This window comes from Mesocricetus auratus, unplaced genomic scaffold (assembly GCF_017639785.1).
Source record: "Mesocricetus auratus isolate SY011 unplaced genomic scaffold, BCM_Maur_2.0 Super-Scaffold_100008, whole genome shotgun sequence".
Taxonomy (NCBI): domain Eukaryota; kingdom Metazoa; phylum Chordata; class Mammalia; order Rodentia; family Cricetidae; genus Mesocricetus; species Mesocricetus auratus.
In genome coordinates, this window is record NW_024429192.1 from 3,672,446 (window position 1) to 3,687,992 (window position 15,547).

Sequence of the window (15,547 nt, forward strand, 5' to 3'; positions counted from 1 at the left end):
TGAAGCTGAGGTGCGGTGCATGGGTCCCATTGGCCCCTGTGTCCTGCGCTGTTAGTGTAATTTTAGTCTTTATCAAATGCTTGCTCTTTGCCCAGGGAGTCACCAGACTGCCACGGCGTGTGGTAGCCAAGCACAGAGGTTCCGCAAGGTCGCTGGGAGGGGGCATTGCCAACTGGATCTAAGGTTTTGCTGCTAGATGTCCTGGGAGGCAGGGGAAACCTCAGTTGGGAGGCTGCTCACCCGGCACCCACAGTGCCCTGGAGTTGGTCCCTGGCACCGCGCAGACTGGTCGTGGTGGTGCGTGTGTCCAAACTCAGCCCTTAGGATCAGAAGTTCAAAGTCATCCTTGACTGTAAAGGGAATGAGAGCCAGCCTGGACTGTATAGGAGATCGTGCTTCCAATAAATAAATAGAAAAGATAAGTGAGTTAAGTCTCTCTGGGCTGTATAGGAGATCACGCTTCAAATAAATAAATAGAAAAGTGAGTTAAGTCTCTCTGGGGCTAGGACATTTGAGCAGCCATCTCCGCAGACCCTCTGTGGAGTTGTAGGTGTCACCATTGAGCTTTCCCTGCAAGGCTCCTGGGCTTGGTGAAGGAACTGTCAGCCCCCAGCTTCTCTCCGAGCTGGACGGAAATGGCAGGGAGGACTGAAAGCAGCAGCCCCGGGCTGAGGTGCAGGACCTCTCCTGGGGTCAGCGCAGGACCTGCTGCTGCATCCCTCTGTCTGAGGCAGAGTCGTCTGTCCTGCAAGGAAGGGGCTTTGGCAACTTTTCCTGCTGCTTTTATCTACAGGTGTGGCCAGTGACATCAGCAAGCTTAATCGTGGCTTTGGAGCCTTCCTTGCCTCCCTGGGAAAGTGTCTGGTGGGGTGGGGGGAGTAGCTATCTTTAATTTGGATATAATGGTAGTTTTCTGAAATCAGCCACGGAAGTTGCTTCTGGACTATTCCAACAGACGGGAAAGTGGGGCTGTTTATAGGATGAATGTACATGCATGCATTTCCGATTGACTGAGGTGAGTCTGTGCGTGTCAGCTGGTGCTTCTCGTCTCTGCCTCCCCCATTAGGTATTTCAGATAGCTCTGGGCCTCTGAGGGAGGAGAGCCTGAGGGTCCCGCAGGCTTACGCCACACGTCTGTGGGTTGTGAGCATGGGCTGAGGTTTGAACCCTGGGTTTTTTTGCATGCGCTGCTGGCCCCAGCAATACAGGAAGCATATGTGGGCAAAGTTGCTCGGTGTATCTGCTTTGTGTGTGGGGGGGGCGCTTCTGCTCAGCGCCCTTGTCTCCGTGCATCTGACAAGAGCGCTGGCTTCTCACAATGAGGAGCTAGAAGGAATCTCAGGAGAGATGGAATGTCTGTGCATTTAACTTCCTTCCTTTTTAAGATTTGTTTATTTTTTATGTGTTTGCACATTTTGCCTGCACGTGTGTCCGTGCACCGCATGCATGCCTGGTGCCCCGAGAAGGCCAGAGGGGGCAAGGGCGACGTACACCCTGGGACTGTATCACAGACAGTCGAGCTGGCCACGTGGGTGCTGCTGGGAACCAAACCCAGCTCCCCTAGGACGGCAGCGAGCGCTGCTAACACCGGGGCAGTCTCTCCAGCCTTTAGGACTGTTGGCAGGGGTGAGAGCGTGGGGAGGGCTGGAGCCGCAGGTGGGGACGTGTCAGGGTAAGACCTTGGCAGGAGGGGGGACACGTGCATGGGGGGACGCTGGGTACTGGTTCTGGACTGGGAGTCATTTCCTCCTTCACCTTTGAATGAAGAACATGGCCTTAGCCTCCGGTTCTGGTGCGGGGTTGCGGGTGACCTGCTCCCCCTGCGTCTTCTCCACGGGAAATGTGTCAGAGAGCAGAGACTCGTGCCGGGAGCATCATCCCAGCGGGAGGGAGGAAAGGAACCCTGCGTGTTGCTCGTGAAGCTGAGGAGCCTTGGGGTACACTGACCCTGTAACGGCGCTGTCAGCACCGCTTCCAACTCCAGCCACTGTTTACCTGTTTGAAACCAAGCCCGACTCTTCTGTTGTGACGTGCATTCTTTCCCGCCAGCTGCCTGGGTCCCCCCACTGTCTCTGCCCCCAAATAACACACGAGACACTATATTAATTATGAAGCTGTTGGCTGTTTGCTATGGTTTCTTAATGGCTAGCTCCGACTTAACTATTAACCCATAATTACTAATATCTATTTTTATAAGGTCTTATCTTACCGAGAACGCCAGACTTGCGCCCTCTTCCAGAATCACATGGTGATACCCTACTTTTGACTACATTTCCCAGAAACTGTCTCTACTCCTAGTCCCACCTATCTTGCTTCCCTACTGGCCAACAGTGCTTTATTAACCAATATGACAAACATATACACAGAAGACTTCCCCCATCATTGTGTGTTTTCTCTCTGGAGTCTTAAATTTAAAATGGGGTGGGTTACCCTTGCTCACTGGCTGCCGTCCTCATTCGCAGATGGTCACCTCCACCATCCCCTATCCTAGCTGGGCTTCGAACAATGACGGGTCTGAGGCAGCAGCATCCATCTCACCTAAAAATGACTCAGAGAGGAAGAGGCCAGTCCCTGGCCCTGCCACTCGGTGCCCGTGTATTAAACTAACCAGATCCAAGCAGATCCCCGAGTGAATTTCAAGTTTGAGAAGCAGCACGGGGAATTCCAGTAGCCCCATTAAAGACACGCCCCAGTGGAAGGCCATCGCCAGCCCCCCATCCTTGAGGGGCCCCTCGCTTCCCGACAGCCTTCAAGACGTAGCCTCGGAGAGTGTGGCAACCCTAGAGCATCAGCTGGGCCTTGTGGGTTTTTATTCGCGAAATCTGACAGCGCTCAGCTGTAGAGAAGGAAATGTCGTCTGTTCACCCCCCTCCCTTGGGCAACGGTCTTGAAAGGGAGGGGTTTTGGCACTGTGAGGGGGATGTCGGTGAGATCCTCCTGGCTTCAGTTGGACGTGTGCTGGGAGGAGGCGGGGCTGGGGACATCGAGGGGAAAATGCCACCTTGTTCCTGCCCGGCCTCTGAAGACCACCAACTGAACTGGGCTCTGCCCTCTGGGAAAAATCCAGTGGGCAGCGGGAACGCATTTTCCACCAGGTGGCTTTAGGTGGGAGAGCTGGCGGTTATAAGATCCCACCCCCCCCCATACGAGTGTTCTCATTTCTGCAGGTTGGAGGTTAGGCTTACGTTAGGTTTAACTGTTGAAGTTTCTTCCTCCAGGAGGCACCTGAAGTGCTGGCCCCCCCATGCCCACCTCATTAGGAAGAGGGAGCTTGCGGCTGTTTCTCCAGCAACGCCGGACCTAATAGTTCTTATTGCTAGGTACTTCCAGATGATGGGGCTTGATTCCAATGCCCCAAAGCAGTGAGTCTTGGAGTTGAGGCTCCAGCATGTGCCGTGACTTTTTTGCTTTTTTTTTTAATGTCACCTAATAAGTTGTACACACACGCTCTGAGAGGAATTATGGGCTGCTTTCTTCATTACGCTCTTCCCCAACTCATAATTACATTGGCACCGCGTGCGCGCGTCAGCTTCGTTTGAAAGACACTGGCGTGTGGCTCGGTTTCTGTGAGCCTCCCCACGCTTCTAGCTGGGAAACGGCATCAGACCATTTTCTTAGAACCTGCTTCTGCCACGACCCCCACCCCCAGCCCCACCCCGTGCCGCCGGGGAGGTGGACAAGGCTGGTCAAGTTCCTTCAGGATGCAGCTGAAGAGCTCAGCCTTTCGTGGCGCGTCTTCCTGTGGCTGGCACCCTGACCTGCCTCAGGCATGAGAAAGCTTATCCAGGAAATGATGTGGTGGAAGAAATGGCAGTGGGGAGTTTAGAACCCTGGCTGTTTCGGTGGTGTGTTTGCGTTGCTTAGTACCGGGAGGAGGGTTGCTCTGAAGGTGTTGACTAAATTTATGATCTGCTGCAGTCATCTTCTTAGTTACAGAAAGTGTGATCCATGCACGTTACGTATTTGCAAGTGTGTGTAGCATGACACTTTAAATTTGTCTTTTCTTCCTCTCTTCTGCAAGCCAGTCTAATAAATCATATATATGTATATATACACATACCTATGCATGTATGTATATATATACATATACATGTGATGTGTATGAATGTATATATTCATCCTGTCAGTTCTAGTCTGTTGTTGCTGACTTGCGCCTACACACACACACACACACACACACACACACACACACACACACGTATGTTTTCAGTATTTGTATGTGTCATGAATTCATGCGAGTATAGATATGCACCTGTCATGGCCAATCAGACAGAGGACAGTTTCTCAGACTTAGTTTTCTAAGGGTCTTGTTTCTGTCATGTAAGTGTTCCTGGTTTGTGTCTCAGCAGAGGAGTGCTGGAATCACAGGTACACATTAGTTGTCTTAGAGGAGGTGCACACCAGGTGTCTCAGCAGAGGATTGCTGGGATTACAGGTGCACACCAGGTGTCTCAGCAGAGGATTGCTGGGATTACAGGTGCACACCAGGTGTCTTAGAGGCGTACTGGGATTACAGGTGCACACCAGGTGTCTCAGCAGAGGATTGCTGGGATTACAGGTGCACACCAGGTGTCTTAGAGGCGTACTGGGATTACAGGTGCACACCACAATCCGGTTTTGCATATAGGTTGTGGGTTGTGAAGCAACCACTTGTACCTGCTGAGCCATTTTACCTGGCCAATGTCTTTCCATTTTAAACTCATTAAAATTAGTAAGTGGTGCCTGTTTTTTGAGGAACTAATTTAGCTAATTAAACAAGAAATTTAAATCAAAATCATAAAAGCTGTATTGGGTGGCTTATGAAGTCTTATCTTTTACATTTTAACTTATTTTAAACATTAACATTCAGTATTACCTTAGGCTGTTTTATCCCACAACTAAAAGTCTGGATAAATTTTGTACGGTGACACACACCTGTCATCCTAGTACTCAGAAGGCAAAGGCAGCAGGATCAGAGTTCTCTAAGCCAAACTGGGCAAAATCCTGTCTCAGACACTTCCGCACAGTAATGATAAGATAATCAGATGGGTCCAGTAAACCATGCATGATATAAAGGGACATGGAACTTGGGACTTTGCTTAGCACAGCCCTCTTTAGGATAGCTAAGCCTAGTGCCACAGAATGTGGATATTTTCTTGTCTCTTTGTGAAATCTGTTGGGGACCTGCTACTTCCTAGTTTGATAGGACTTTGAGAGGTAGAGAAAGGGGGGAAGAGAGAGAAGAGAAAGAGAGGAGAGAGAGAGAGGGAGGGAGGAAGAGAGGGAGGAGGAGGAGAGGGTGGTTTTTACCTCCCCCTTGCAACACAGGCACCTTGCTGCTGTGCAGGACCAGCTTCTGTGAGGCCAGCTTGTGGCTCCTGAAGAGTCTTTTGTTAGCAAAAGGGTGTCTCCACCTGCGGCTGTGAGCCCCAGCTTCTGACCCGCCTCCTGGCCTGTGATCCGCGTCTCCCCAGGTGTCAGCAGCAGGTGGGGTCTCTGGAAGCAGGCATTTTGAAGGGTCAGACGTTAATGATGACTCATGGATGCCATGCGTGGGAAAGAGACCTCTAAATTGAACTTCAGAACCACTTTTCTCCAAGGAATGAACCTGACTTTCGTACCTAGCTTTGTGAGAGTGATGTGTGTGTGTGTGATACATGTGTGTGCATGCACACACAAGCATGCATGAACACACACACAAACACATGCATACATGCACACGCATGCACACACACACGCTGCAGACTAAGCTAGGACTCACACTTCACAATCCAGACGGTTGGCTCATCAGCATGGCGTGGGATGAGTGAGCGTTCTGTGTCTACAGTGAGGCAGAGCTGTCTGCTCCTGGCCGCTCACCCCTCCAGGCATGGCCGAGCTTGAGAAGGGCAAGGCTCTCACCCCTGTCATCTCCTGCACTGGAGTCGGTTGCAGTTTTGAGCTCATTTTCCAGTTGTGGTTAGGTAGGTGCCTCCTGGTCATGGTCCTGAACAACAAGCTGGCTGTACATCTTCAGTATGAAAATCTGAAATACAAAACACAATGACACGATACTCAGAAAGTTTCGGATTTCAGGCCAGTGATGGCAACACATGCTGTAATCCCCAATACTCAACGCACACTGCAATCCCCGATACTCAACACCTGCTGTAACCCCCGATACTCAACACCTGCTGTAATCCCCGATACTCAACACCTGCTGTAATCCCCGATACTCAACACATGCTGTAATTCCCGATACTCAACACCTGCTGTAATTCCCGATACTCAACACATGCTGTAATCCCTGATACTCAACACATGTTACAATCCCCGATACTTAACATATGTTACAATCCCCGATACTCAACACATGCTGTAATCCCGATACTCAACACATGTTACAATCCCCGATACTTAACATATGTTACAATCCCCGATACTCAACACCTGCTGTAATCCCCGATACTCAACACATGTTACAATCCCCGATACTCAACACCTGCTGTAATCCCCGATACTCAACACATGTTACAATCCCCGGTACTTAACATATGTTACAATCCCCGATACTCAACACATGCTGTAACCCCCGATACCCAACACCTGCTGTAATCCCCGATACTCAACACCTGCTGTAATTCCCGATACTCAACACCTGCTGTAATCCCCGATACTCAACACATGCTGTAATCCCCGATACTCAACACCTGCTGTAATCCCCGATACTCAACACCTGCTGTAATCCCCGATACTCAACACATGTTACAATCCCCGGTACTTAACATATGTTACAATCCCCGATACTCAACACATGCTGTAACCCCCGATACTCAACACCTGCTGTAATTCCCGATACTCAACACCTGCTGTAATTCCCGATACTCAACACCTGCTGTAATCCCCGATACTCAACACATGCTGTAATTCCCGATGCTCAACACATGTTACAATCCCCGGTACTTAACATATGTTACAATCCCCGGTACTTAACATATGTTACAATCCCCGATACTCAACACACGCAGCAATCCCCGATACTCAACACCTGCTGTAATCCCTGATACTCAACACACGCTGTAATCCCCGATACTCAACACACGCTGTAATTCCCGATACTCAACACATGTTACAATCCCCGATACTCAACACCTGCTGTAATCTCAGATACTCAACACCTGCTATAATCCCCGATACTCAACACACGCTGTAATCCCTGATACTCAGCCGGTTGAAGCAGGAGGCCCATGAATTTGAGGCCAGTTATGGATTTCTGAGCTTTTTAGATTAAGTTTACCCAGCCAGTGAAATCTGTTCAGATATCCCAAAATCCAAAAGTGAAGTCTGTGAAACCTGTGCCCCTTGCTCCCGGCATTTCCCGTGTAGGGTCTTGTCCTGTATCAGTGCCGCCTGGGATGAAACAGAGTGAGACCTGCTAGAGAGTAGGCAGCTGTGTCACTGAGACACAGGAGAGTCACTCTGGGTGGAAGCCAGTAATCAGGGGCCAGGTGTGTGTCCACTAACAGTGTGACAACTAGAGACCAGAGAGATGGCCCGGTGTGCGGAAGTCATGTTTCCATACCCGGCTTCAGTCTTCAGTCCCCACACGGTGGGAACAGAGAAGCAACTCCCCATAAGCTGTCCTCACCTCCACATGTATGGGGTGATATGTGCATGCCTGCATAAACATATATACACAGATAAATAATGTAATATAGAATTTCTTAAGGGGGTCTTGGCTAAGAGCAGGTGCTGTTCTTGCAAAGGCTCCTGCATTGGTCCTCAGCACCCAGAAAGCAGTTTTCAGCTACTTATAGCACTAGCTCCAGGGATCCCATGTGCTATAATTTAAAAAGCAGTGTGAGAGAAAGACACCGTGCAACACAGCTCGTGTGTGTGTGTGTGTGTGTGTGTGTGTGTGTGTGTGTGTGTGTGTGTGGTGTTAATAGGAGAAAGGGAATGGGGAAAAGGGGGAGCGGATGGGGAGAGTGGTCTCTGGAGACAGGAGCAGCAGAAAAGAAAGAGATTGGCAGGGAGACAGAAGACAAGCAGAGAGGCAGAGGGAGAGAGAGGAGGATGGGAGGCGGGCGGGGCCCTTTTAAAGGGAACATAGTGAATGTGCACAGTTGGTGCTCTTAGTGGCTGCAGCTGAGAGCGCATCCTGTCAGAACCCCAAGGGCAGCCAGATACTAACACCACGCCCTCTTCTGTCCTCATCTGGCACCTGCACTCGTACAACTTTAGACAGACAGACAGACAGACAGACAGACAGACACACACACACACACACACACACACAACATGAAAATAAACGGGGCTGGAGAAACGACTCAGCGGTTTAAGAGCACCAGAAAACCCAGGTTCCAATCCCAGCACCCACATGGCAGCTCACAACTGTCTGTAACTTCAAGATCTGACACCCTCACACAGGCATACATGCAGGCAAAACACTGATGCACATAAAATGATAAAAATAAAATTATTTAAAAAAAAACTTAGTCCTGGACATGACGGCACCTTTAATCCCAGCACTTGGGAGGCAGAGGCAGTTTGATCTCTGAGTTCACGGACAGGGTGGTTTGTCTACATAGTGAGTTCCAAGCTAGCCGTAGAAACAGTCGGGTGCTGTAGGAAAAAGGGGATTTAAAAAATCTGTTTTTAAATTGATGTGCAAGTACTAGAAAACCCCATGAATTGTCGACATGCCAGGAATTACTGTTAAATTCTGGTTACATTGTGTACTCTGTGTAGGAGCCCGTGACCCTGTGATAGAGCCTGTGACAGAGAGAGCTTCCACAGAAACTAGACTGTGCCCCGTGGCTACCAAGAGAAGGTCAGTGTGACAGTGTTTAGTCCCAGTGTGATCACATTACTGGTTTTTTAAAACAATATATACGCATTTAACCAAAGCTATTGGTTTCCTAACTAAAAATTGTGACGTGCATCCAGGAACCTAGCCATCTTAGAACTCAGTGGCTTAGAAAGACGACTTTATGTTTTTGGTGGTTTTCCTGGGTGAGAAACTGGCTTAAAGTTCATCCGAGTTATTCTCCGTGTGGCGTTGGCTGAGGACACTTGGTTTTGTCTGTCATTGACTTTACTCATAGGTGTCGCTTATTCTAACGGCACCTCTTCCAGGCCCAGAGTCTCCATGCTCTTGTCCATCATGGCGGTCTCGAGGAATCTGGATGTTTTCCTGGGTGCCCAGGATGCCAAGAGAGTCCCTGCCTCTCCCTGCTGGACGCATGCTGGAGGATTTGGAACTGAATCCTTTTGACCAACTTCCCTTCCTCCCTCTGCTCTTCCTCCTTCCTTCTGATAGGATCTCACATATCTTAGTTTGGCCTCGGATTCTCTGTGCAGTCAAAGATGACGTCGAACTTCTGACCTTCCTGTCTGCATACAGATTCGCTTCACTCATGGGCTGCAGACACACACCGCCATGTCTAGCCTGGGTGGTGCTGGGAATTGACTACTGGGCTTCATGAACGCTAGCAAATGTTTACTCTATCAACTGAGCTAAAGACCCAGCCCCAAACCTTTCTTAAAATTTATTATTTACTTTTTATTTTTATTTTACGTGCATTGGTGTTTTGCCTGCATGTATGTCTGTGTGGCGCCAGATCCCTTGAAAATAGAATTACAGACAGTTGTGAGTTGCTGTGTGGGTGCTGGGACTTGAACCCGGGTCCTCTAGAAGAGCAGCCAGTGCTCTCTCCTCTTTCTTTCTTCCTTCCTTTCTTTTTTTGTGTGTTTTTTTGAGAAAGGGTTTCTCTGTGTAGCTTTGGAACCTATCCTGAAACTCCCTCTGTAGACCAGGCTGTCCTTGAACTCACAGAGATCCGCCTGCCTCTGCCTCCTGAGTGCTGGGATTAAAGGTGTGCGCCACCAACACCTGGCCGGCCAGTGCTCTTAACTGCTTAAAATGTATTTTTATTGGGTAATTAATTCCCCCTGATACCTGGCAGCTGCCAACATCTACCTGGAGACTAGCTTGGGAATCTTCTTTCTTGAGCTGTACTGGGCACAGGCTCCAAAGATCTGCAAGCACATTGCAGAGCTGGCCGGGCAGGGCTACTACAATGGCACCCAATCCCACTGGATCACCAAAGACTTTATGATCTGTGGCGGTGACCCGGCCGGGACAGGTCGAAGTGGTGCTGCGTCTGTCTATAGTGAAACAGTCTGAAGATGAGCTTCATCCAGACCTGAAGTTCACCCGGAGCTGGGACTCTCCCTGTGGTCAGCGCAGGACCAGGCATCAATGGCAGCCAGCTCCTTGTGACCCTCACGCCCACACAATGGCCGCATTATTTCATTTATTATTATTATTATTTTATCTCTCTGAGCATGCGGTTTCCTCAGCAGAGCCCAGTGCCAGAAACAGCCATGGCAGTCTGTGGGGACACGATAAAAAAGGGAGAGGCCACCAATAGTCGGTGAAGACCAGTTCACCCTGGCATGGGCTTCACGAGTTTTTCTGGCTTAGCACTGCATTTGTGATAGGAAGCCACGCTGACCCCCATGGAGGCCAGGGGGTGATGGGAACGTGTAGCCTAACACGGGACCTCACTGTGTGGTCGTGTGTAGTTTCCGGGGGCTCACCACGGAAGGACGGGGCCCCCATGCATCCGAGAAGTCTCTCTGCGGTCAGCAGCTGTTGACAGCCCAAGGGCCTCTGCCCTTGGCACTCTCCTTGGTGCTCATCCACCAAATCAAGTGTGGCACAAGTGTGTCTGCCACCCCTGAGAATGTGGCGTCTCCCTTACGACGTCTGTCCCACTCTCTTCCTCCTCTCCCTCTTCCTCTCGCCACCGCAGAGAGCCGAGGGGGGCTCGGGAGACAAGCCCGGCAGGCTGTAGGAGCCCATGGCAAGAACCTCACGCGTGACGATCTACATGGGCCTCCGCAGCCAAGCTTGAAGGTGGCTTTGGCCCTGGCTGACACCAGGGTCACAGAGTTGTGGGAGACCCTGAGCCAAAGGCGCTTAGTAAAGCCCCTGCAGACCCACAGGAACCAGGAAACCATCAGTGACGTGTCTGCCTCCTCCTTTCTGTATTTGGAAGGGAGGCCGCAGAGTTGGGGCCACAAATCTCACTTTAAGGAGAGGCTGTGACTCTCTCTCTCTCTCTCTCTCTCTCTCTCTCTCTCTCTCTCTCTCTCTCTCTCTCTCTCTCTCTCTCTCTCTCTCTCCCCCCCCGTTAAGTTACAAGGATCCAACAGTCACAGGGTTTAATGTCGCGCAGTTTGCAAACTGACCTAGGGGCTCTTAGGGGGTCTGTGGACGGGGGCCGGGAAGAACCAGTCTGAAAACGATTTGCTGGTGGAAAACTAGCTTCCCGTAAGTCACCCCTGCACTCCTTCAGCAGCTCCTCCACGAGGTGGGCTTCGCACCAGATGCCGTCGCCATCGCGGTCGCCCCCCTCACACCATTCCTGGCCACGCTAAGTGCCCCCGGTGTGGAGAATTAAGCCCCAGTAAAAGTATACTGTGGATTTTACCAAGAGGTCACGGAGAACCCCTCTCCCCTTGGCAGTCAGCCGCGCTCTGATTACTTCTCATTTATCTACTTGGGAGGACTCGGAGGACCAGCTGGGCCCCTGTCTGTACTCATCAGGAGTTAATTTCTGAGAGAGGTGCGGTGGCCATGAACAGGTGCGGAAGGTGCCCCGGTGGTCCTGCCAGACAAGAGGGGCCCTTAATTAGCAGCAGCGTTCAATCAGGCTGCTTAACCCGCCACGAGCTAGAGAGGTCATGTCCTTCCCGCCGCCCTGCCCATAAACACAGAGCCCAGAGCCAGGCAGCCTGGGGAGGAGGAGGCATCCAAACACAAGAAGCCAGCACAGGTCCAAGCCTGACGTTGCTTCAGGGCATGCCCGGCCATTTTGTGTGTGAGAGTGTGTGTGTGTGTATGTGTGTGTGCACACTGTGTACACATGCCTCTGTGTGTCTGTATGGGTGTGCATTGTGTATGTGTGTGTGGTGTGCTATGTGCACCATGGGTGTGCATTGTGGGGGTGTGTGTGGTATGTGCATATATGGGTATGTATTGTGGTTGTGTATATACATCTATGTGCACTGTGTGTGGTATACGCATATGTGCACCTGTGTGTGCATAAAGGTGTGCGTTGTGCGCGCACATGTGTGATTCGCATATCTGTGTGCCTGTGTGTGCATATGAGTGTGTATGTCCACGTATATGTGTGTGGAAGCCAGAGGCTGACATCTGGAATCTTCCTTCATATTTTGGGATAGGGTCTCTCACTGAACCTAGTTCAACGTTTTGCCTGGGCTCGCTGGCCAGTGAGGCCCCGGGATCCACCTGCCTCTCTCTCTCCGCAGTCCGGAATCCCAGCATGGGCCACGCTGCCCAGCGTCTGCGTGGATGCGTCTGCGCTAGGGCCCTCAAGCTTGCACTGCAAGCGTCTTACCCACCGGGCCATCTGCCTGCCCTTAGCTGTCACCTTCTACGCTTGACTAAGTGTCGGAGCTCACCGAGAAGCTTTGTTGCTGTCATCCAAACTCTGGAAGCAGCACTCGGCCACCTTCGTGTTTCCGACGCTGAGCGTCACTCTGGCTTCTCTCCTCTCTGTTGGAACGCCTTAGGCCATCCAGTCGCGGCTGTCACGCGCTGATACAGCTTGGTAGGGTGGGAAAGCCGGGGACCCTTGCTATCCCGAGGGCCGCTGGGTTGCATGATTCAGCTGCAAATTGAGGCCGACTGTACTTGTCCTGGGCGTCCGAGCTGGAGGACAGTTACCGAGAGAGGTGGTGTGTCAGCTGGCACGCACACAAGCGTCACGTGACGGCAGATGACAGACTTGGGAGTCTCTCCGTCTCCTCCTTCGTTGCCAAGGCGTGAAGGACACCAGAGACCCAGTGTCCTGTCCTTTACAGGAAGGCTACTCATCTCCGCCACCGGGTGGACAGCACACACTGGACCTTCTGGCTAAGTGGCTCTGATGTCCTTTGATGCCCTGGAGAATCTAAAGCTGGGTGTGGCAGGAGAGAGCTCCACGGGAGTCTCAGCCCCCGGCGAGATCTCCAGAATTCACAAGCTGGGACCGGCAGGCAGGCTGTGCCCAGACGGTGTGGGTCAGTAACTTGGAGATGGCCTCATAGGTGCGTAGGGCAGACCTGGCTCTGAATGAACCCAGAGTTGTCCCTGATCCCTGCCTGTGACGACTTTAATCTCCTTTGTGAAAGTTAGCCAAAACCCCTTCCTGACCAAACAAAACTAGGAGCAGTCCCGGACCTATGTTCTGGGCCGCGATCCAGCGCCTGGGGATGGGATGGGGTGGTAGGGGTGTTTCAGGTGTTGCGTGGAGTGCAGGAAAAAACTGATGGGGTCTCATGGCAGACTCGAGAGGCAGCGGCTGAGGGCCGGCCCGGAGGAGGATCGGCAGAGCACGTAACGCTCATATAAGGGAGAGATGTTTAGCATTTCCAAGGTGGCTGTGGAGTTTGAGCTTCATTATTTACCTGACTGACAGCAAACGGAGAACGCTGTGGCTTTGTGTAATGAGGCGATGTGTTAGTTTAGTGACAGGAAACTTGCCCTACCGCCTGGGATCCGTCCTCAGTAAAGGCCGGAGGTCTGGTGAGGTGGGTGGATTGGGAGCGTGTGTGTGTGTGTGTGTGTGTGTGTGTGTGCACGCGCACGCACACACACGCCTTACTCATGACGGAGAGGTGGAGAACAAATTGTCCATTGCATCGCCCGATTCTAACAGTTTTCTGAGATGGATGTTTGATCACAAATCGGTTTCTGTATCAAAGACTGTTTTTCTTAACCCTGTAAAAAATTTTTTTAAATCTATGTTTTTTTTTTCCTTTCTACTCTTGCTTTGGCAACATGGATATGCTTCATTCAGAGAAAAAGGAACTGAGGAATAAATCAGTCTCAGGATAGATCTTGCAGCCAAAACCTGCCGGAGCCAGGAGCTCTGTTAGGGGAAGCCAAAGGCTGCAGCCACATCCAGGAACCTGGCCGTGCCTTGTGGGCATAAACTGGAACCTTGGCAATAAGCCTGCTGGACACACGGTCGCCCTGTGCGAGTGCTTCTGGCCTCCAGGCTGAGTATTGCACGTTCTACTCGTTTTGAGAAGAGAAAACCATTGCTTTTAATGTTACATAAACCCCCTCCATCCTTAGCTAGAACTGTTGCTGCTTCAGACAGAGAAGGAGGCCGTAGACATGGTCCTGCCTGCTCCCTGCCAGCAAGCATGGGCCACGTGCTCCGTGGTTGTACCGTGAGTCTTCCTTCCCATCCAGGGGGGTCCCTGTCGGTGGACAGGGCGTCGTTTCTGCAGCTGTTTCCGTGTCCGTCTCAACACCACGGGGTTTGTGTACTGTGTGTGTCTTCGCTCAGTCAGGCCAGCTGTCACCATAGCAGCTAGTGTTACGCCTGGCCTTGCTTTCAGGTAAAGGGACAGGGTTAGCAGCCTAACTCCCAATGCCTATAGCCCTTGATCACATCAGTAATGCCATCTTAATCCTAACTTACATCCGCTGCTGTGTTTTGGTCTCCAAAGTAAGAGAAATCGTACTTGGGAATTGTTAACTACATTAACTTACTATGTTTTTTAATGAGTGTACATGTGCGCGCGCGTGCGTGTGTGTGTGTGTGTGTGTGTGCGTGCGCGTGTGCGTGCGTGTGCGCGCGCGTGTGTGTGTGCGTGCGTGCGTGTGTGTGTGTGCGTGTGTGTGTGTGTGCGTGCGTGCGTGCGTGTGTGTGTGTGTGTAGGCCAGCGCCTGGCATTGCATCTTTGGCTATTCTCCACATTAGTTTTTGAAACAGGGCCCCTCACTGAACTCAGACTTCATCAGTTTAGTTGGAGTAGCATCCTCCTGCCTCTGCCTCCCTGAGGTAGGATTGTAGGTGCGTGTCTCTGCTGTGTGGGTAGTGAGGATTTGAACTCAGGTCCTCATGCTTGCACGTCAAGCACTTTACTGACAGAGCTGTCTCCCTGTAATTTTTGGCAATGCTACTGACTAGTGAGAGCTGCCTGGCTGCTCGCACGGTTATTGGTTCAATTCTTGCGAATCACGGAGGGACCACGCCGGGATGGGGTGATGCTATGCCGGATCCACCGGCAGCAGGATGGTAGCCCTATATCTAGCTTGGGCCCTTCCCAGGAGTGCTGATGCTGCTGAGACTGAACGCAGAGGAGCGAGACAGGGTTTGGCTGCTGTCCTCTCCAGTTCTCAGCCTTCCGGCCTTTTCTGTCTACGCGGTACTGAGTACGGGACCATTCTGAGATTCCTGGCCCTGCCGCTTTCCACGGCACACAGCCCCCCTTCCAGGTCTCACCCCCGGAGTCCCCACTGTCCCGTTACCCTTCTGTAGACAGGTAGGAATATGGTGGCTTCACAAGTTGGAAGGGGTGGGAGGCCCTGAGCCTTGTGACAGCCTTGAACTCAGGCCGCCATGGTCAGGCTCCTCCAGCTCATGTTAGCCTGCCTTGGTCAAGCAAAGTTTTGCTGGTGGTAACAAATGAAATCGCTCTTTGTATGTAACTGCATTATATATTGTAATGTATACTATAGTGTTGTTAAAAACATTGTATTCCATGCCATCACCAAGAG

At 51.3% G+C, this 15,547-nt stretch overlaps 1 protein-coding gene and 1 long non-coding RNA gene across 8 annotated transcripts in view; one reads left to right on the forward strand and one right to left on the reverse strand.

Moving 5' to 3' along the window:
- The window catches only part of Hlcs (holocarboxylase synthetase), a 185,852-nt gene that overhangs the window by 131,154 nt on the left and 39,151 nt on the right, over positions 1-15,547 (forward strand). The gene's annotated exons all lie outside the window — the stretch shown is intronic.
- On the reverse strand, positions 3,649-12,748 carry LOC121141867. Its single transcript, XR_005878795.1, has 3 exons — positions 12,454-12,748; positions 5,741-6,004; positions 3,649-5,475 (listed from the first exon to the last, which is right to left on the reverse strand). It is a non-coding gene; the product is annotated as an uncharacterized LOC121141867 (long non-coding RNA).